The sequence below is a fragment of the Tenrec ecaudatus genome, chromosome 3 (assembly GCF_050624435.1).
Source record: "Tenrec ecaudatus isolate mTenEca1 chromosome 3, mTenEca1.hap1, whole genome shotgun sequence".
Lineage (NCBI taxonomy): Eukaryota > Metazoa > Chordata > Mammalia > Afrosoricida > Tenrecidae > Tenrec > Tenrec ecaudatus.
Genome location: NC_134532.1, coordinates 89,856,125 through 89,878,264, shown reverse-complemented (window position 1 = coordinate 89,878,264; position 22,140 = coordinate 89,856,125). Strand labels below are relative to the sequence as shown.

The 22,140-nt window shown below is 41.4% G+C and overlaps 1 pseudogene; it reads right to left on the bottom strand.

Moving 5' to 3' along the window:
• Window positions 1-81: 81 nt before the first annotated feature.
• LOC142442302 (small ribosomal subunit protein eS1-like) lies at window positions 82-21,618 on the bottom strand (annotated as a pseudogene).
• Window positions 21,619-22,140: the final 522 nt, after the last annotated feature.

The following is a 22,140-nucleotide window of genomic DNA, read 5'->3' as shown; positions in this document are numbered from 1 at the left end:
CACACTTCACTTTATTTAAAAAAAAAAAATTTTTTTTTTACAAATAAGATCTTTTATTTGTCACCATTAAAAGTCTGAATTTTAAACGGATTCTTGAACTGGTGGCTCAAAGCCATCAGCTCATTGCACTTTAGCACCTGTCTCATGTCCAGGACTTTCTCCAGAACTAACACCTTCACCATGAGTCTCCATGAGTCCTCCCATTTCAAACTTGGGCTTCGTCAGCATTTTCACTTTTCTGATGACCACCTCATGGAGAGGATAAGTAGACTGGCAGGCCCTTTCTCCATCTTTCCCAATGTTGTCTTGAATCCGCTAAGTGGGCACCTCTTTCAAGTCATTTGTCTGCACCTCTCGTTCATGATTTTCATTTTTGTTTGATTTGGCATAGCTGTTGGTGCTGAGCTTAGGGTTCTTCCATCTGGCTGTTGTGTTTCTGGTAAAACCAACACAGACCAGATGAAGCAGATAGTCATCAGGAGTCTCCCCAGCAACATGAGCTTTAATCATGGTCTGCCATTGTTTGACCTTGGAGCACATTTTGTCCCCTGTAGGATTCACAGCATGGAAGTTGGTCAGGCAGTTTTTGCCTTGAATGGCCTCAGTAATTAGCTTGAGCTTTCTAAGTGCAACTTCATCGTTCTGCCGATCAGCAAGACTCACTATAAAAACGTCACCCTTGAGGCCATCAGATGCCATTTTGGTTCCTTGTGTCCTGGTGACAAGTGTTTTCCCAATATTTCTTATATTGAATATAGCTGGTGTTTTCACATCATATCAATCTTTCTTAGACCACTTTCTTCTCAGCTCCTTTTTGGCCTCCTTATGTAAGGCACTGTGGTGCTGCTCAGAGAACCAAACGGCATTTCACTTTTTGACGTTAGTTACGTGAGTCTGAAGAGGCTGTCATTGGCCCTGTGGACTTGAGTTGCACTGGGCTGGAGGGTCTTCTTAATGTAGTTGCTTCTTGATATAAAGTTCTTTCTTGTGTTACTGGATTTGTTTCTCTACACAATCCAGCCTAACACACTTGGGTTAGAAATTTCTAAGCTTCTTGCCAGCCTTGAAGTCTATAAATCTTTTACTGACCTTAAATGCATGATGAAAATATTGCCTATTCTGCAGCATGGCTTCTGTTCAGCTTCTATCTCAGTAGTCACCCTGTGCTCCATGTTCCTTCCAGCATGTGCTTACTTAAACCCATATCAACAGTCGGCATTCCAGAGCTTGTTATCATGGCTGCTCCTCCTCCTCATCTCGTTAAGACTTAATAACTTACTCTAGTTAAGTCAGACAGCACAGCTGTAACGTCATCTCACTTGCTGAGGTTGTAAAAGGTACACAGCAATTTGTAGGGAGCTGCCCAATGAATATTGCCACCAATCAGACTGCCAGCCTGAGCTAGTGCCTATAATCTATATAGTCACGCTCTTCCTTTTCTTCCGCGGTGCCACGGCATTCTCCTTAGACTTCGTGCTTGCCGTTAGCCTTTCCAGGCCAGTCCACTCTCTGGAATCATTTTTCTGACCTATTGCCCCACAGACATACAATCCTATCAAACAAGTTAAAGAGCATCCAAGGTCTGGGTTCTCTTTCATATTCGTGTTTCCTTCCAGACCACTGTCTGTTCTACTTACGAGAGGTTGCGCACATTGTTTTCTCCTCGCTGAGATAATATGTGAAAGCATATTGAGCTCTAATTCCTATGTGCTTATATTACCTTTGGAGCGGGCTGATGTTTCACAAGGAGAATGTGAGGTTAAACTGATAATGCAGTACTGGTTACAAATTACAGGTGAAGCTAGAACAGAGATGTAGGACCTCTTGTTAATAAATGCAGTAGTATTGAATTCATAAATAAGTAAATAAACAAAAGGAACTGTCTTCTAAGTAGAGAATAGAACCTGTTGTTTAGAGGCACCAAGTATCCAAAAGGAAATATTACTCCTTTATTATTGCTTCAGCTTCTTCAGATTCCACTGTCTGGAATCAGTAGCTATTTCATCAGGGTGTTTATTGAGCTCCAGTGGGGACTCTGTTGTTAATGAATCATTCATTCAAATCAGAGACTAATCAAGACTTTCAATTTCACAGCTTGTTTCTTAAGGAGAATCCATTTACCCATTGATACTGGTTTTAATTGCTTTGGCTTCAACCTGAAATTACATATGAGCAATTCCTGATCTGTTCTACAGTCGGCTCCTGGCCTGGTTTTAACTGCTGATATTGAGCTTCTCCATCATCTCTTCCTACGTATGTAGTCAATTTGATTTCTGTGTATTTCATCTGAAGAGGTTCCTGTGGATAGTTGCTCTTTGTATTGCTGAAAAAAGGTATGTACTATGAGCAAATTGTTGGTCTTACCAAATTTTATCATTCAAATTCCAGCTTTTTTGTTACCACCAAGACCATATTTTCCAACATACGGTTCCTTCCTCTTTGTTTCTAACTTTTGCATTCTAATTGCCAATAATCATCAATGCATATTGAAGGCTACAGTCTTTGGTTTATATCAGTAAGTGCTTCAAATTCTCTTCCTTTTCAGCAAGCAAGGTTATATCATCTCATATCAGAGTGTTCATGAGTCTTTCTCTAGTCCTGGTGCCCTGTTTTTCTTCATACAATTCTGTTTCTCAGATGATTTGCTCCACATACTGATAGAAAAAGTATGGTGAAAGAATACAACCCGGATGCACACCTTTTCTGATTTTAAACCACGCAGTAGCCTCTTGTTCTGTTCTAACCCACGCATCTTGGTCTCTGTACAGGTTCTGCATGAGCACAATTGAGTGTTGTGGAATTCCCATTCTTCTCAAGGCTGTACTGTGTTTATTATGATCCCTACCGTCAAATGCCTTTGCACTGTCAATAAAACACAAGCAGACACCTTTCTGGTATTCTCTACTTTCAGCCAAGATTCATCTGACATCTTCAATGATATCCCTCCAACCATATCTTCTGAGTCTCACTTGAATGAATTTCTGGCAGATCCCTATTGACATCCTGCTAAAACTGTTTTTCAATTATTTTCAGTAAAGTGTTACATGCATGTGATATTAATGATTTTTTAAGATAGTGTCTGCATTCTGTTGGGTCACCTTCCTTTGGAATGGGCACAAATATGAATCTCTTCCAGTCAGTTGGCCAGTTGGTAGCTGTCCTTCCAATTTCTTTTGGTACAGTGATTCTGTGTATTTCTTCAGTCTCCCTTAATGCTTCCTACATCATCCAATGTTTTGTTCACCATTCTATATTTTGCCCACCATCCAATATTTTCCTGTATCATCCAATATTTTACCATAGTATTTGAAACTGAAGGCTTAAATTTTTCTTCAGATAGAGACATGATAAGTATTTTTTCCCTTTAGGTTTTCAAACTCAAGGTTTGCGCATTTCATTATAATGCTTTATTTTGTCTTCTTGTGTTTCCTTTTGAAACTCTCATTTCAGCTCTTTTACTTTATATCTTCTATTCACTTTATCTACTCCACATTCAAGAGCAAGTTTCAGAGTCTTTTTTGTGTGACATAACCTTTGCTCTTTCCATTCTTCCCTCTTTTTAATGACCCTTCACTTTCTCCATTACGCTGTTCATCATGTCAACGCACAACTCCTCAATCATAATCTGCCGCCATTAGTCTTCAATGTGCCAAATCTGTTCTGAGCTGTTCTCAGAATTCAGGTGGGACCTACTCAAGGTCATATTTTGACACTTGTGGACTTGTTTGAATTCTCTTCAGCTTCAATTTGAATTTGCATATGAGCAATTGATGGTCTGTTCTACAGTAGGTCCCTGGCTTCATTTCGACTCATGCTCTTCCCAGAGGTGTAGTCAGTTTGATTTCTCTTTATTCCATCTGGAGACGTCCACGTGTATGGTAGCCTCTTTGGTCCTAACCTTCACATTCTAATAATCAATAATATCAGTGTACCTTAATCACATGTTTGATGAATTAACATGAAGATGGTGGGATGGGTGGCATTGGCTATTCTATATTTCCTATTATTATGACCTGAGCACTGTTCCTTTCATTTTTGTTTGTTATAATTGTGCCAATTTTCCGTGAAAGAATGTCAACTTCAAGTTGACTAAGGAAGGTGATTTGACTCCTGTCCCATTTTTTATGATGCTACGTCCTCATGTTAATAGGATACAGATAGGATACATGTAAACAGAATACAAGAAAAAATGCACGGGAAGTCTAGTTTTTGAGACTGTACATATTTTACTTTCACATTTGACTAGCAGTTTGACTAGGTATGAAATCCTATTATGGAAAAGATAATATTCTCCTGATTTTTAAGACATTATATCTTTATCTTCTTGCTTCTAATATTGTATTGAGGTGTCTGAGACCATACTAATTCAACATGCTTCATATATTGATTTTAAAAACTCTTGAAGCTCTCAACACATGGAATTCAGGACAGATAAATCCCTCAGGAACAATATAGTGGGAGTAGTGATATCATGAGGGTAGGGGGTGGTTGGGGAGGGGTGGGAGGCTGGGGGGACAGGGGGGAAAAGAGGAGCTTATACCAAAGGCTCAAGTAGAAAATGTTTTGGAAATGATGATGACAACATATGTAGAAATATCCTTGTTACAATCGATGTATTGAATATTATAAGAGCCCCCAATAAAATGATTTTTTTAAAAAACCCTTGAGATTTTGTTGGATCTTATCTTCTTTTCTGTGTCTTGACATTTCATGGTGAGATGCTTCAGTATTGATCGATTTTTATCACCTAGACTGGATGCTTAGTGAATTCATTTAATCTGTAAATCCATACCCTTCAGTTCAGAGAAAATTTCTTGAATTATGTAAGTGATGTTTTTCTCTTGGGAATGCTTTAAGGCAGAGGTTCTTAAGCAGGAGTGTGTGTTAAATTACCTGAGAGCATTTTCAAAATATACATGTCCAGGTCCCAGCACTAGAGCATCCAGTTCATAAATATAAGATGTGGCTCTCAGTGTGTATATATATTTAAAAAAACCCTTGGGAAGTAATTCTGAGAAGTGCCCCTAGTTAAGAACTATTATTTTGAACTATGGTCAGAGTGGGAATGTGGCATCATGGCGCAAAATTGTGTGGAAAAATTGTCTTTGAAATGAAACCTGGATCCAATGACCTCTCCCATCACACTGAGTTGTGGGATCTTGGGAAAGCATTCAATGAGAATGAGGATGAAAGCCTAGTTTGGGTTTTTGTGAATCTTTATATAAAAACATCTACTGAAGTGTCTGTCACAACAACAAATCTTAAGGAATAGATCACCATTAGGATTCTTTATATATTTCAAGAGAGCACAAAGCTATCACCTAGGTTGCATCCATTGTGAGGATTTTCTGTGCAGTACAGAGAACCCAAATCTTCATAACTGGACCAATATGATGGACATTGTGATAAATGGAGAAAATACTGATGTTTTCAAGGATTTCTTTTTGCTAGGATCCACATTCAATGCTCATGGAAATAGCAGCCAAGTAATCAAATAACACATTGCATCGGGCAAATCTGCTGCACTGCACAAGACCTCTTTAACGTGATGAAGATAAAGGATGTTATTTTGAGAACTAAGGTGTACTTGATCCAAGTGGTGGTATTTCCAGTCATTTCATGTGCACTGAATAAGGAAGACAGAGAATGATTGATGCGCTTGAATGCTGGTTTTGGCAAAGAACATTAACTATGCCGAAGATTGTCAGAAGAACAAACATCCATCTTGGAGGAAGTGCAGCCAGAATTCTTCTTAGAAGCATGGATAATGAGGCTTTATCTCACCTTCTTTGGATACATTATTAGGAGAGACCAGTCCCTGGAAAAGGACATCTATACCTCTAAAGAGAGTGATTGGGCTGTGTAAAACATGAAAAATAATAATGATTTGTAAATTACCAAGGGTTCATGATGGGAGGGAGGGAGAGTGGGAGAGTGAGGAAAATCGAGGAGCTGATACCAAGGGCTCAAGTAGAAAGAAAATATTTTGAGAGTGATGATGGCAACAAATGTACAAATGTGCTTGACACAATGGATGTCTGTATGGATTGTGATAAGAGTGGTAAGAACCCCCAATAAAGTAATTAAAAAATAAAATAATAAAGAGTTACAGTCTCAGAAACTCACAGGGGCAGTTCTTCCCTATCCTGTAGGGTCACTATGAGTCAGAATTGACTTGATGACAGAAAGTTTGTTTTTGATTTGGTTTAGACTTATATTTCTCTTTAATTGCTCTAAAATGGCTTTGAGGAAGATTTGGCGTAACAACTTAGATGGCAAACAACAAAAAGAAAGGCTGTTTTCCAGTAAAGTTGGATCCTCTGTTCTATTTTTAGTGATAAGGTTTTGAAATAAGAGACATTTACCCACTCTTCTGATGGGATAACGAGACAGAACATGAATACAGTGGAGCTTAGGGATTTAGGAGGTTGCGATTGCCAATCCAAATATCTAGCATGACGTCCAAATGACAACATGATGACACGGTTACATTGGTGTCTTCCTTTAAATATCACCTGAATCTATTGTTGATTCTGAATCGTCCTACTCATCATCCTGCTCTTCCTGGCTGGTGTTATTGGCATGCATCATAATATAATTTATAAAACACACATGTTTTCTGTTATCTTCATCAGATTCTTCTGGGCAGGAGTCTTATCTTAAGATCATTCATATTTCCAGTGCCGAGAATAGTATTGGCATTTAATAAGCACACACGATACACTTTATTGAATCATCATATTTATGGCAGGTTATGTGTTGGGGTGTTAGCAAGGTCAGCAGTTTGAATCCACTAGCTGATCTGTGGGAGAAAGATGAGGCTTTCTATTCCTGTAAAGCTTTGCAGACTGGGAAAGCCAGAGGGGCAATTATATTCTGTCCTATAGGGGTTTTCTGAGTCAAAATCGATTCAATGGCAATGAATTTTGTTTGTTTGAATGATATAAGTCAAGGAGTCCTGGTGGCTGTAGTGCATTGGATGGCTATCCCAAGGGGTGGAGGTTCAAACCTCTCCGTGTTCCTTGGGAGAACGATGCAGATTTTTTTCTTCTTCTGTAAAGATTTACAGCCTCACAAACCTTATACAGGCCTGCCAAGAGTCAGACCTGACCTGATACCTGTGGATGTTTGGGATTATATAGGCCAAAGCTCTTTGAGATGCTGAAAATTTATTGGTTTTCAAACTAGAACATTAGTGTTTATCATCCTTTTGAAAGTTTGTGTCTTCTAGGTATTTGACTATAAATGGCTGCGATCGTCTTACATTACCAAGCAAAGTTATGAATTTTGGGTCAATGTTATTTGACTTTGCAGTAATGTTATTCTTCAATACAATCAATAGCCATCAGATATCTATTTTCAAGATATTTTGAATTCTACTGTATAGAAATTGAGTCAATAGTTATTAGCCAGTCAATATCATTCTAATAAAAACCATATGCTTAGTAGCCTACTCTGTAAGGCGGCTTATGCATCACTCTTACATCATCTGTACTTAAAACTTGGTGAATCTCACATAAACTGCTTCTTGGAGACATCCTGGAACACTTGAAAGTCCTCTTCCAAACGGAAGTTTCAGGACTCCCAGAAGGTATAGTTCATGAAAGGGGATCTCATAGTGTGTGAACTTGAATGGGACTCACCAAAACCAAACTCACTGCCAGCAAGTTGATTCCAACTCATAGTGACCCTGTAGGACAAAGTAGCACTGCTCCTGTGATTTCCAAGACGGCCGCTTTACGGGAGTAGAAAGCCTCATGTCTCCCTTGTTGAGCAGCTGAGACTTGCTCTTCACCCTGCTGGTCAAACAGCCGGTCCTGGGGCCCTTGTCCTGGGAGCAAGAAAAGCTCACTGGAAGCAAGGAGGAGGCCCTGGAGCCAATTCGTGGTTACAACTAGAAGATCAAGTCTAGAGAGGAGGACTTGGAGTCTCTAGCTTCACAGTTCAGTGAGTGCAGCTTGGCCAAAGGGGAGACCTGGGGTCAGATGCAGAAGCCATTCGGAGATGTCTTGTTTGTGCTCTGCTCGGGAGAAGAGCAGCCTGTGTTCACGGATTAAAGGGTCTACGTCAACCTGCATACCAGGTGAGGCCATGGGCAGCTGGGGTGTGGCCCGCCTTGCTCTCCACCCTGAGCAAGTCATACAAGATTTATTTTCCCAAGCTGGCTTGGAGGGGGCTCTTCAAGACCTGGGACTCTGGGACCTCTTTCCAGTCCCTCTTGCAGTGATCCCTGCTAGACTCCCCTTCTTCTTCATCTAAGAAATTGACTTCAGAGTGAGGACTGGGAAGGGAGCTTTCAGAAATAAGCAGGCACTGACCTATTCCAAAGAGGAGGCCTTGTCCTCCAGGGTGATGGGTGTGTGTGTGTGTGTGTGTGTGTGTGTGTGTGTGTGTGTAGTATGCTCCATCCCCCAGATCTGAGAGGGACAAGAGGGCCTTCAGCAGTTGTCTCTAGTTCCATGATGTTCTTCTGTGCAGTTGCAGAATGCAGACACTTGACTTGGGCCTGAGGGTGGCCTGGCCTTAGGGCCCTCTCATAGGGCTGGAGAGCACCCTTCCCACCTTACATTAGTTCTCTGAATCATTAAAAGTATGGAAACCAAACCCAAACAGGAAAAAACAAACACAAAATTAATACCACCCCCTGCCCCAACTCCCTGAAAAACAAAAAAAATAAAAATAAGGTCTACTTCATTGGAAGCACCAGTCACTGAGTTAGAGATACAGTGAGATTTAGCAGACTGTTTTCAAAGTCAGGCAAACACAATTATAAAACCCCTTGTACCAAGTTGTTTCTGATTCATGGTGACTCCTGTTGTCACAGAATAGAACTTTGCTTTCTTGACTGTACTTAAAAAAAACACCTTTTTATTATAAATTTTGTGAAGGTTTACAGAGCAGATCATTGGTTTTACACTCAACAATCCATACACAATTGTTTCATTGCAAGTCCTTCAAAATAATACCCCTTATCCTATTTATTTTCTGTGTTCTCCCATTTCTTTTTCTTTCCTAGCCTTTCCAATCGTTGTCTTTGGGTAAACACTGTCTTTTTGATCTCAAATGGTTGGTTGTTCTAAGGTGTGCATACTTCACAAGTGGTTTTGTTCCCCTTGTAGATCTGTCTGTTGTTTGGTTTAGGAGACCTTGGTGAGCTGTCTTGTAAGCATTGGATGACTAACTTTAAGGTCAGTAGTTCAAACCCACTAGTGATTCCTCAGGCACATTTACAAAACCTTGGAAACCCTATGTAGAGTTTATATGAGTTGGAATTGAGTTAGCGGCAGTGGCTGGGGTATGTTTTGACTGAAAATTGGCCACAGGGGTACATTCAATTACAGACCTCAAGAATGATTAAGGATGATAGTCACCGGACTCCAACCAATCTCTATGAGACCACCAAGCCTGGTCTCTTTTATAATTTTGAGTTCTGGTTCTCATTTTCGCTTACTTTATCCAGGACCTTCTGATGTGACCCTCTTTAGAGAGGTTGGTAGTGGTGGCCAGGCACCAGTTAGTTCTTCTGGTCTCAGGGTCGTGGAGACTAAGAGTTATTAATCTGTTCATCTAATTGTTTCATTTGTCTTTTGATTTTCATCAGGCCTTTTCCCTAAGGACAGGAAGAGATCAATAGCTGCATCCTTTTTTCTCTTTTCTTCTCAATTAAGTCATTTTTAAATTTAAATAATTTTATTGGGAGTTCTGACAGCTATCATAACATTCCATGGTTCAATCATATCAAGCAGTATTGTACAATTGCTACCACAGTCTGTTTCAAAACATTTTCTTTCTCTTGAACTCCTTGGTATCAGCCCCCTTTGGTCCCCTTCCTCCATCACCATAGCCCCCAGGAACCCATATTCTTTCAAAAATTCCTATAACTTTTTTTTCATATCTTACATAATCCAATATATCCATTCACATATAATTGTGTCACTCAATCCCATAGAGTGATCTTACACAGTCACCAATGGTCACCAGTACTATCAGCTCCCCATCCACACATGCCCCCAACCCCCTCCCTCTGTCTTCCTGTACCCTCAGGGAACCATTACTCTTGTGACTTTTTCTGTTTCTGTTATCTATCTTGCACCAAACAATCTTAAATATACAAATAAACATATGCAAATGTAACATGATTAATGAGGGAAAATGAATAAAAACAAATAATAGTAAAGGGAGGAATATTAAAGAACTAGATGACAGTTATGTGGTCAGGGCCATACCACATCCTGCATTTATCATCCCTTCATGTGGCCCTTCTGGGAGACACTGTCCAAATATCTTGCAGATGGGTTTTGGGTTTCAACTATATCCACACACTTTCACATGGATTTGGTTGTTTGTTTTTAAACTTCTGATACTTCTTCTCGTCGATACCTCATGATCACACAGGCTGGCATGCTTCTTTCATGTAAGTTTTATTTGTTCCCTGCTAGATGGCTGCTCGTTTAACTACAAGCCTGGAAGACTGCAGACATTAAGTCTTTTAATAGCCGGCACCATCAGCTTTCTTGACCACATTTGCTTAGGCACCCATTTTATCTTCGTAATTGTGTCAGGAAAGTGAGCATCACACAACGGCGCTTTATTAGAACAAGCTGAATAATTACATCTTAGATGGCCACTCATGAACATGTAAGTCCCCAGAGCCTGCTAATCTGAGTAGGCTATAGAATAGAACAATGCCTTTGTGGACTTGGGTTTAACTCCCAGCCATTTGATTAGTAGCTAAGAACAAATCATTTGTGCTGTCCAATGCCATCAAATTAAGGAAAGTATCCATAAACTTGTCAAGCGTGTATGTTTGTCTCTGTCACTATTTCTTTTCCATTTCTTCCTTTCTGGTTCTGCCTTAAAGAAACGACCCACTTTATGGCTGTTGTTGTTAGTAACTCTTGTTAACTATTGTCCTGGCGGAAGTGTAGCAGTATTGCAAGTCTGTGCAATAAGGTTAATCATGAGACTGAATTCTGGCCAATGGAATGCGGGTGGAAATGATTCACTCCATATACAGGCAAGCATGATCTTTAGGCTATGAATCTAAAATATCCTGCACAATCTTCCCACCTTTCCAGCTTTCATTCCTGCTCTCCTTAAAGAATTCCAGGCATCTCCATCAGACTTTACACGATCAAGATGTGCTTTTATTGTGTTAGACCACTTAGATTCCAGTTTATTCTGTAGCATAGCATTACCTGCCTTGGTCAATGCACAGGGGTATTTTCAATTTCGTAGGTGATTATTGAGAATGTTAAAGTCACAAATGAATAAAACTAATAATAGGATGACGAACACTTGGGTGACTCTCGGGACAGACAGGTGGCACAGCCTGAAGTTGTGTCATGAAGACGACACTCCTTGAGCCTGGAGGATATTATTTTGACCTTGGAACTTGCTTCTTACTTGCTTGGTTCCTGTTCCCATTATGGTTTTAGTTTTTTTTGGAGTGGTAAACACTCACGAAAGGGAGGGACCATGGGGATTAAAAGAGATGCCATATGTAAAATGTCTAGATCAGTGCCTGGCACGGAGCATGTGCCAGAGTCATCCTGGGTGAGCATCAGAAGTGTGATCTCATAATTAACTTGGTAAATTTCTGATTCACAGATGGATGTTATTTACATTAGTGATATCTAGTAGCTTAAGATTTGTATTTATAATGTGGGCTCTTTAAATTTCGATATCTCAGTGCTCTGACTGCCTTGCCAAAGTTGATGAATGGGTAAGTGCCCAATAAATGGTAGCTATTGTGATTTTCCTGTTGCTTTTCCATAGGAGGTAAGAGCAACATGGCCATTATAAGACGTAATTGTTCTCCAGGCCTATGCCAGAAAGGTCTCCATGGCTTTGGCTGTTAGCTTGGCAGTTGATGTCCAACTGCTTGGATGGGTGCCAGTTGAATTTTTCTAAAGGTCAGGAAAAATGTACTGAGCCATGGGCATAATGACTTCGAGTTCTAATCATGTTTATCTTCAGATTATTTCTTTCCATAAACAATAGCAGGAAGAGCTTAGAATGGGGGTGGAGAGGTGGTTTTAAAAAGCCCTGAGACCAGACCTCCGCAGTTCCTAGCTTTACCACTGTGTAACAATGCAAATGTGACCTCCCCACGGGGGATTCTTCCCCTTTCTAGCAAGAGCATTGGACTAACGAATCTTTAAGGGTCCTTTCTCTAATTTACTGTAGCCCAAACATAGCTGAAGTCCCGCAAAATGTAGTCTCTGTATAAGAATGAATTGAAAGTAGTATGCAAAAAGTAATCAAATAAAAGACATATTTAATCACTTTACAACTCTTATCCCAATCCATCCGTACATCCACTGTGTCAAGCACATTTGTACATATGTTGCCATCATCAAAATAAAATATTTTTTATGCTCTCCATAGACTACCAAAAGTGGGTTGTACATTCTTCTTATTTGGTGGGGAAGTTGCTGTTTTTTTTCTTTCTTTTAAAAAACAATTCAGCTTGATGAGGGCAACAAATGTACAGATGTGCTTGACACAATGGATGGATGGATGGATTGGGGTAAGAGTTGTACGAGCCCCAATAAAATGGTAAAAAATAAATTAATTTAAAACAATTCAGCTATCTACAGTGTGGCAGGTAGTACGTGGCTTCGATGCTGGAAGAGATGCCTCTGGTATTGCACATACCAGAAAGGTCATTCATGGTAGTCAGGTTTCTACATTAAGACAGAATAGGAAGAAAAACTTGGTTTCTACTTCTGAAAATTTCCAACAAAAACCTGTGGATCACAGCAGACTATTGTCTGACTTGTTTGCTTTGGATACATCATCAGGAGAGATCGGTCGCTGAAAGAAGCCACGATGTTTGGTGAAGCAGGAAGCAGTGAAATTGAGGGAGATCCTTTGTCAAATGATTGCCCCAATAGCTGCAGCGATGGACTCAAACATGCTGGTGATGGGGCATTTGTGGGACATAATGGTTATCATGAGCCAGAGTTGACTTGAAAGTGGCTATCAAGTTGTATAGGTACCCTGGCGGAGCAGTGGGTTAAGCATTGGGCTGACAAATTCAAGATTGGCAGTGTGAAACCACCAGCTGCTCCCTGGGAGCAAGAGGACATTATCTGTTCCCCAAAGACTTATAGTTGTGGAAATCCTGAGGCATATAGAGTCTTGATGAGTTGGAATGTACTTGATGGCAGTAGGCGGAGATCTTTCTAGTCATCTTTCTATCAGCTACCTATTTGTTATTTTTAAAAGCTTTATCAAGATGTGGTTTCTATGCTTCCATGTATAGTGTAAAATTCAGTGGTGTTTAGTATGGGAATGCATTCTTAATACAGAAAAATAAATTAACTACTCTTCGGTTCACTGTTGACTGCATAATCTTTCACATGGACATCAAGTGCTCCTGAGAACTCTGAATTGCCAATGAGCCCCTGCAATTCCATCAATTCTCCCTTGTAACCATTCTCTCTCTCTCTCTCTCTCTCTCTCTCTCTCTCTCTCTCTCTCTCTCTCTCTCTCTCTCTCTCTCTCTCCTTTCTCTCTCCAGACACTTCTCTCAGCTTCGTAATAGATGGATCCACTGGGACTGCCTGCTTTTCTGTTTTCTTTCTGTTTACCCATTACTCCGATTCTGTGTAATTGCAGAGAGCCCAAGGGCAATTTATAAAGCTGAGAAAATTCTCCCTTTGGACATAACAGATGGGCCTGTGTTGGGGAAGACTGTGAAGTCTCATGCTTGGTTATTTTTATTCTTGTTGCACTATGGCACACCGCGACCTGTTCTTCCGGTTGGTCTTCCTCTTGCAGCTCCAGTCAGCACTGCCATTGTGCATAACTAGACACACAGTGTTGCTTCTGAGGAAGATCTAGACTTTTGGAGATCAGCTTGACTTCATTCTGAAGAGATTGACACAGATTCCACTTGCTTGGCTTGTGTTGCAAACTGCAAAGCCTTGACCTAAGGAGAATTCCACCTTGACCTAAGGATTTCCACCTTGACCTAAGGAGAATTAGGCCCTTGATAGCATCTCTGGGATGCGGTGAGTGTATCCACATAGTGAATAGCCTGCCGTTACCTGCTAAGACAGGCACCTGCCTGATAAGCCACACCAGACTCTTGGCTCACCAATAAATCATTGCCATAAAGTAAAAATTTCACCATACCCCACTTTGTTCAGTGTACTATTTTACACTGATGAAAATCAATGAAAGAATAAGTATTTAGAAAAAGATGCCTTTTGATTTTGTGTAACACATGAGTTCTGGTTTCAAGAAGTTTTAAAATGGTGAAGAACATATATGCGCATATTAGTCATAAACGGAGCTTATCTCTTAGGACAAAATTGAATTTTTTAATTGAAAATATTTTTTATAATAACCTCAAATCAAACCAAATTCATTCTCACTGAGTTGATTCTGACTTAGTAGCTCTGTAGGACAGAGTAGAACTGTCCCATGGGGCTCCAAGACTATAAATCTTTATGGGTACGGATAGCTTCATCTCCTATGGAGCACCTGCTGGATTTGAACTGCTGACCTTGTGGTTAGCAGCTCATTGCTTAGTCCACCACATTTCCAAGGCTCCTAAGTTGGTTTTTTTAAAAAAGTACATTGTTTAGTGTAATTTTTAAAATAATATAGTGAAGAATGAGGAAAAACGTATATGAAGGCTAAAAAATTTTGTTTCTAAGCTGTGGTAGTTACATAATCTTGTGTCAACTTGAGGATATTAAGAGTCCAGGGGTGAAATCTAGCCTGTCAATCAAGTCACAGTCTGATGGTGCTTCTTTGTGGGCATGCCCTTCTCATGAGGATTCTGGGAACTTCCTCTCTTTTTTCCTGGAGGAGGGCCACATTTTCTCGCCGCTTCACTTTCCTGATGTTGAGATGAAATAACCATGTGGAGACCCTCACTAGTGATGAGGTGCTTCCGCGGCCACTGGATCCACAAGATATTTCACCCACCAACCTGTGATCTTCCTGCATTCGGCATCATTGTGAGTGGCAATGTGAGTCTGAAGAGGAATTTATGGACTACTATTGAACATATGGGCTAAAATAGGATGTATGGACTTGATCTGAACTAGGATGGGATGTTTTCTCCATATACATTGCTCTTGGATATAAAATTCTCTTACACATATATGAATGTCCTGGGGTTTGTTCTTTAATCAACCTGGTCTAACACACTAGCAATAGCTAGTGTTAGACATCTTGTTATGCATACTCACGTGTTATACATACATAATGTATGCACGTGTAATGGAGTCAGAATATACTTATTATTGTGTAACCCGCTTTTTTCCATTCACCAGTTATGTCACGAGCTGGTTTCCTTATCAATGAATGTAGGTTGATATCAGTATATTTCACAGTAGCAAAGTATTCAGTTGTGTACCACTGGTCTGGCAGTTTGTTTTCCTGCACTGGCTTGTGCATTGCTCTGATGTTCCAAGCTATATTACTGGTGTGGTTTACATAGACCGGGTTCAGTGGCACGCCTCGCCATAGGTTCCCAAACCTATTTGGTCTACTGCCCCGTTTTCTCAAAACAAAACAAAACAAAACAAAAACCTGAAAAACAAACAAAAAACCACACACACACATACACACACACACACACACACACACACACACACACACACCCTGCTCAGCACCCTTGCTTCTCGACAACTAAAACCTCTTGTGCTACAGCCCATCGTGGAGGATAAAGTGGAGGTATCTGCTTTTGCAGCCCCGTTGGATTGTTCCAGCACCTCCTAGGGCCAGTATCACCCACTTTGGAAACTGTTCTCTTTGAGATAGATTAGCGAAGAAAGGCCTGGTGATCTACTTTCAAAAAGTAGCCACTGAGAAGTTTCTGGAACACAAAAGACGGTTTTCTGATGACCCCTCGAGGTCTGAAGGTATTCAAAATACAGTGTCCACAATGATGGACTCAAACGTTCAAGAGGGCTGAGGACCAGGTAATGCTTTGCTGTGTTGTACATCTGAGAGCCAGGAGTAAGAACTGACTGTGGCAACTAATAACAACATTCAATTGTACCACTGTAATTTACTTAACAATTCTCTTATTAATAGAATGAAAATTATCTCTAGTTCTTTATTATAAGCCATCATTGTATGTGTGCCCAATTATCTCCTTACAACAGACATAAAGATTTCTTAGCAATGGAATTGCTCAGTCAAAGGCTGTATGCATGCAAGCTTTTGATCACAGGACCACACTTCCCTCAAAAGTCCATACTCCCCTTGATAGGGTTGCTGTAGGATGCAGCTAATGCCCTGTCTGTATCCTGTAGGCCCACCCAGGGGCCCCCTCAGATGCAACAAGCATATCATGGCTTCTGTGTGTTTCTGTTCACGGACATGTTCTTGCTGTGGAGCTTGCCTTTCCTGCAAAGAGGGAGCCTGGGAGTAGTGGGGAATGAATTCGACTCTTGAAAATGAATTATGGGAAATGGTAGATCAATACTCTTTCCTTTGATTCTTAAGGAGCCTTGGTGGCACTGCTGGGTATATGTGGGACTATTCTGAGGTGTGTACTATATAGTTTCTTAGAGGACCCTTGAAGGAATCCAATTAGCTGCCTGTAGTCGTAACCTGCTCATTACCTATTTGTTACTTGCTTTCTTTCCTTCCTACCTGACTTCTTGGGAGTAGTACTCAAATTTTATTCTCAGAATCTGCTTTTGGGGAACCCAAACGAAGACGTGCTTTGTATTGTAGATGAAAAGTACGCTAGTTGGAATGATGGCGCTTCAAAGCTGTCCATGTATTAAACCCCCGAGCCTATGACTATGTTACCTTATGTGGCAAAGGTGGCTTTGCAAATGTAGCCACATATTAAGAACCTTGCATCAGGAGATGATTCTGGATTATCCAGGTGGTCTCAGTGTAATCTCAAAGGGGTTTTGAAGGGAAAGGAAGCTGGAAATGAGAGGCAGAAGGAGTTGTGAGGAAAAGTCAGAGAGATGAAACATTGTTGACTTTGAGCACCGAAGAAGAATGTCACAAGTCAAGGAATGAGGAAAGACAAGGTAAGGAATTCTTCTAGAAGCTGGAAAGGCAGGCAAGGAATTCTCTCTTAGAGGCTTCAGAAAGGAGGAGCCTTGCTGACGCTTGCCCTCCTAAAGTACAGAGTGTAATGTTTTTCAGGAGAGGTCAGTTCCTGCAGACGAACATTACCCATCTGAGAGACACGTGCAGACTGCTCATGGTAAGCCAGAATGCTCCTCTCTATTGTACATGTTTTCTTTTCTTCTTTCTGAGCAGGTCCAACAAAAGCACGTAAGACTTACATTTCACATCAAGGAATGAAGTTTTCAAGTGAACCTTTATTATAAGTCATGTAAAAACCACTTTTGTTGATATGTATAATACAGTTCAATCATTTGAATATATTTAAAAAGTGTCGTGTAATCATGACCACAATCAATGTTAGAGCATCTTGTTCATTTTTGTATTCACAGTTAATAGTTTCCCATTCCCCTGCAACCCTATCCGTTATTGTCTTAAGAAACTGTTATTGTAGCTATTGTCGCTAGAAATTTACTCATCTTGGGTTTCATTATAAAAAATCATATAAACTATCCCCTCCAACAACAATAACAAGATAAAATACAGAAAGCCTCAATCCAAAAGAAAGCCGAAAGTAATAAAGCTAGAACAAGTTAAAAATGGGTCAAAAGAGAAGACAAATGACAAGATGCTTGAATTTCATCCAACTATATCTGCATTACAGGAGCCCTAGTAGCTGTTTCAAGCAAGTTCAATAGTGCGATTTTTCACTTGGAAGTGGAATTTTGGCCCCACTTTGTGTCTCCATGGTACATTTTGGCAATTCTCACAAAATTTCAAATTTTAAAATAATGTTATTGCACAATTAATAGACTACTCACCCACTGCCATTGAGTTGATTCTGACCCATAGTGATTTCATATAGGGTTTCGTAGGCTGAAAATCCTTGTGAAAATAGGCAGCCTCAACATTGTCCTAAGGAATGACTAGTGGATTTGAGCCACCAACTGTGTGGCTAGCAGTCCAATATTTATCTAACACAGTGGTTCTCAACTTTCCTAATGCTGTGGCACTTTCATACAGTTCCTCATGTTGTGGTGACCCCAACCATAAATTTGTTTTTGTTGCTATTTCATAACTATAATTTTGCTACTGTTAAGAATTGGGCAACCCCTGCGAAAGGGGTCGCAACCCACAGGGTTGGAACCACTGATGTAACAGCTCTACCAGGCCTGCTTTACAGATTACAGCCTAGTGCAAACATAACTTTCAATCGTCCTGAGAAACCAACAGATTCCAGTGACTCGCTTCATTGCTACACTCACTTGTTTGCAGCGCCTGTGGGCCTGAATCCACAATCACTTCCAGATGTGCCTGTAGTACATCAGAAACTTATACAGAAGTTCAGTGATAGAAGGTCACTGATGCCAGCAGCATCCTCTGTCAGTGCTGACTCCGGAAGAGAGGCGTAAACAGTGAGGCTCAGAGAAAGAAGAATCAGAGCCTCAAAGCATGAAACGTATTCCTTCTGCTTGAGCACAGTGGCAGTGACCTTGGGGGTAAGTTTAGAGTAGATGACTTGATGTCCACTAAGTATAGGCCCCTGGCCAGGGATTCTCCCAACAAGCGGAAGTTTGCTTGGCTATTAATTTACAGGAAGATTCCATCAGGTTGTCCAAAAGCTTGTTGTTGTTTGTTACTGCTGAGTCAGTTCTGACTCATGGTAAAAATGAGGCGTTGCCTTGTCCTGCCTCATCTCCACTGTCATTGCTGCATTCATTGAGTGTCTTCCAGGCTAAGGGACTCATCTTCCAGTGTTATGTTGGACAAGCTTCTCTTGGGAGTCATAGGATTTGCATTGGCTAATGGGAAAAAAAAAAAGGACATAGGCTTTTCTTCCTCGCCTGTCTCCCAGGTGGAATTTCAAATACTGGAAATACACCTTCTGGCCCCACAGCAACATGCAAGCCACCACAGTATGACCAACGAACTGGGAAAATAAAAAAGTTCAAAAGCTCATTTGGGGAATTTGTTTAACATGTGAATTCCTGGGTCTCATTTTCCAGAGGGAAAGTGGGAAGTAGGGCCCAGGTATTTGCATGTAAAGCCAAGTTAGTTCTGAAACATATTGCTGTAGGGCGCTCTCGGATTAGCTCCTCTGTGACACGGGTCTCTATGGTACCTAAATTGCCAGGCGAGGTTAGAAGGGAAGGGAATCACTTAATGTTAGCCACTATGTGTCACGTTAAAAAGCATCTTCGTTTTGTTTGTGTGACGGGGAGTCAGTCGCAGGAGTCATGAGAGGCACTCTGAAGCCGTATTCTTAGAGAAGGGTGGTCTGTTGCCCCGGAGGAAGTCTGATCTTCTCCGGGAGTGTAGGAGTATTTCCTCATTTGGCTGATGGACACAGAGTTCCAAGATGACCTTGGCGAGGCAGGGCGAGACAGCTGTTCCGAGCCGGAAGATGCACACGCAAACATTTGAAACATCCTGAGGATCACAGATGCGCCCACGAGCGTCTTGGATCTCCCCCAGCGCGGAGGTCACCTGCGAGGCGCGCACGCTCGCTTCTGCCTCGTGCCTTTTTGAAAGGGCCTCTGCTGTTCTCGCTCCATGCAGCTCTCTGAAATGTCAGCAGATAAGAAATGCCTCTCAGCATGAAGGCTCCCAGACACATATGTGACAAGAAATTTGGCATCAGCTTTACAAGTGTCAGATGTCTAGGATAAAGCAATATGGGGATAGTATTTCTGGTGCTATTTTCGTGCCTTGCACATGCGCCTGCAGCCCGGGGAAAACTGCCTTTCAGCTTTGGGTGCTAGCCTGGCTGGCGCTCCGCATGCCTGTCGAGAAGTACAGTCGGTCACACACCAGTTACCCCGCAAGGCGCCTCCTCTTGGTGCTGAGCCTCCAGGGAACTGGGCCTTTCACAGGCTGTGATGGCTTGGTTGGCACAGCCCCCCAGCCTTTCCCCACCCAGGGGCCTTAGCATTATGCAGCTCTTGCCACACCCCTGCCAAGCTGGTAAATGCTCTTATCCTCTTTTAGCCAGGCTGCAAATGAAAGCAGGGGAAGGTTTGTCACAAGCCAGGGTCACAGCCTCTGTCCCTTTCTGCATTGCTTGGTGATTGCAGGTGAAGCAACAACAGAACACATGGCTTCTTTATAGAGCGAAGGGAAGATGTCTCTGGGTAGGAGAGTGTTTTTGGCGGTTTCTGACATGCTGGAAGACTCGAAGTTTTCAATCTAGCTGCTCACTGGTTAAGAGCAAATGCCTAGGGCACTTGGCTGCACGACTGTCATGAACAATGTGGAGGAAAAAATGTGTAAGAAGAAATTAAAAGATGGTAATGCCGAGAGGTTGTTATGGCCATCATATCCAAGTAGGAATACTGGTAAAGCTTGAGTGAAATATCTATCTCTCACCCAAGGTACTCAGTACTGGCTGGACTGTGTTTAATTATATTATTTATTAAATTCTGGAATAAGCTAGGGATATTCTCATTTAACGTGGTCATATAGAATTTAAAGGTTTCATGAAGGATTCAAGTGCAGGGGACAAAGACCTATGGAGGGGACAAATGAAGGACTGCTATTATTTACCTTATAGCAAAGAAAACTGATCAAATTTAGGTGGTCTGTAAATATCTCACAATGTGCTACCTTGCAGAAGACAGTTTAATTCTCTCTAGTTGGCAAATCTTGTAAAAACAGGCTTATCTCGGAGTATGACGATTTTAAACAACCGTAAGAAAGAATTCCCTGGTATTGCGAAGACTTAAAACCAGAATAAGCTAATCACAAAGGCGCTCCCTTGTTTCTGAAGGTTTCTTCTATAGAGGCACAAATCAGCGAGGCCTGATTAAGGGGAGTGACTTCAGAGGGGAGTCTCCGGACCTGAAAGTGGCGGTGACGATGATGGGGTTTCTTTCTTCCTCTCCCTTTTTAGCTTGAAGTACTTTTAGACTGACAGAAGACTCACAGAAATAGTACTGAGAACTCCGCAGCTTCCTCTCGTGTTCACATCCGACATGACAACCATGGTACAATAATCCAAACTGAGAAATAAACAGCGACACAAAATGGTAGTAGGGGGCTATTGAGGGAAAAATAATAGGCCTTTCAGGGGGAAGCATATGACGTCCCCCAAAGTTCTCGAGTGGTGCGAACAACACAATTGCTGCTGATCCAGAGTTTGTGCTTTTGATAATTGTTTCATTTGCCAAATAATTACCATTAAGTGTGTTTTGAAAAACATTTATTGATGCTAGTCATTAGTCAATGTTTCCTGATCTCAGGAAGCTTGTCCTGCCTCAGCCAGGGCCAGTCTTTGCACTTGCTCTCTCCCTAGCACCCCAAACAATGCCAGGCACATTCGAACCCGAGCCTCAAACCAGTGACTGTCAGGCTGATTCTGACTTCGGGCAACTCCATGTAATTCAGGTAGAACTGTGCCCCGCAGGGTCTTCAGGAGCTGGTTTTTTTCTCTTTTACCCCCTGAGGCCCCGCTGGTGGATTGGAACTTGCAACTTTTTTAGTTAGTAGTGTGCTCACTAAGTGCAGCCTTTTGGTGAGCAGCGCGGAGTGTGGACCTTTTGTGCCACCCGGGAAGTTCATCTGGCCTAAAACCAGAACCAAACCAACAGCCCTTGAGTTGCCTCTGACTCATGGTGACCCTTCAAAAGCTGATGGACAGCCCTTTCTCCTGAGGTCTTGGGGTGGATCCAAATGGCCAGACTTTTGGTTAGTAGCAAGCAGTTAATCAGAGACCGGGCCTGGTACATCATAGACGCACAGTTAGTGTTTGTTCTATTGAAGCGAATCAATAAGCTCCTCCTTTTCTTTGTGTGGCTCGCTTCAAATTCACCTACCTGCGCAGGCCTTTCCTGTCCACCCTAAATAAAATAACATTTCTTCACTATCTTCCCCACCCCAACGTAAAAGAAGCAAACCCAAGCAACCAAACCCTGTGCTGTTTCTTCAGGATACGTATCACTACCCAAAAGGTAATTTACTATCTTCTTCTAATAGTGAGCTCCTTAAGGCTGTGCCTTCAGTTCAGTTTTACTGAATTCCTGTACCTAGAAAAGTACCCGGTGGGAAGAGTGAATGAATTTGCAAGTAGCCATCTGTACTTTA